Below are 1,215 nucleotides of genomic sequence, written 5' to 3'. Positions count from 1 at the left end.
CTGTTCATAGTGTTGGTAACTCGAAAATTCAGATGCATGTAATTTGATAGAACTACTCTATGTGAAAACCAAATGTAGAGTTTCAATTTTAGAAACTAATTAATCTATTAATTTTAGTGCACTTCAAAGCTACACATTAAAAAAATCATATTAGCTACACATTTTTTAGCAGAGGAATGCAGACAGCTTCTGGTGTAGGCTAGCATAATAAGCTTTAAAGATTCCAAGTCCCTTTTAACTTAACGGTTTCATCCTTATAACTAGTCGTATTTGCCTTTCACAGATTATTAATTTCACAAATTTTAGAAGACCAATTAGCCAGGCTTAAAAATTGCAACAAACCCTGATTTCATAGAAAGGCTTCACCTTTTTATAGCTTTTAAAGAACATGTGGAAATTAACAGGGTAAAGTTTAATTATGGCAGAAGTAGATGGACACTCCTTTTCTGGGGTAACTTTTCTTTCTCCTCCTCCTGCTTCTCCTTCTTCTTAATAGAGATTCAGAACACTAGTCCAAAATTATACCTTGATTATATTCCCAGAAGGCAGATAGGCTGCAAACATGCAGAGAATTTATGGGAAGCCTCAATCTTGTTGCAGTGGAGTTATAAACATCATCAGCCATCGCAAGGGTACATGATATTTCAGAAAAAATGGTTATCTAGAGGGTCAAGACAAAAACATATTACATGCTATATTTCTGCTTTTTGAAAGGCATCTTTTTTTTCTTTCTTTTTCTTTTGTCAGTCTCCGTAGAGACTGTCAAAAATTGCCAATGCCGACTATATTTCAAGTCTTCACGGCGGGGTATTGGGAAAAGTTTTCAATTAGCAATAATCACGCCTCGGATAAACCTCACTGGCTATGATATTGCCACTGCGCAAAGCTTGAAAGGCATCTTTTATAGAATCTTTGACATATTCAGTTAAAGTAGCTGGGCACCATCTGATCTTATGTCAAAGAAGGCATGTTCATGGAGACAACTAACCATGCATTAGATATCTTCCTCCTATTTCTGATTCCCCTCCTTTCTCTGTTGTTCAAGGTGAGTAGAGACTAATTGTGGTCACTTACATGGGCACTTGAAAAATTTTAAGACCCCAGGCATTGTGTAATGAACCAGGAGGTAGAGCAGATGCACTAAGCATTGTATTAGGGCAATTAACTGGGATGTCCCATGAAGCAAGGCCCTAAACTGCCAAACCAAGGAACAAA

General features: G+C 36.9%; 1 non-coding gene across 1 annotated transcript; it reads right to left on the bottom strand.

The window, feature by feature from the left end:
- Positions 1 to 747: 747 nt before the first annotated feature.
- LOC115868796 lies at positions 748 to 888 on the bottom strand. The gene has a single exon (XR_004045774.1). It is a non-coding gene; the product is annotated as a U4 spliceosomal RNA (small nuclear RNA).
- Between the last annotated feature and the right edge of the window lie 327 nt (positions 889 to 1,215).

This window comes from Echinops telfairi, unplaced genomic scaffold (assembly GCF_000313985.2).
Source record: "Echinops telfairi isolate 266 unplaced genomic scaffold, ASM31398v2 ScPeMD7_18;HRSCAF=68, whole genome shotgun sequence".
Lineage (NCBI taxonomy): Eukaryota > Metazoa > Chordata > Mammalia > Afrosoricida > Tenrecidae > Echinops > Echinops telfairi.
The sequence above is the reverse complement of the archived record's forward strand: the minus strand, read 5'-3'. Positions and strand labels throughout refer to the sequence as shown.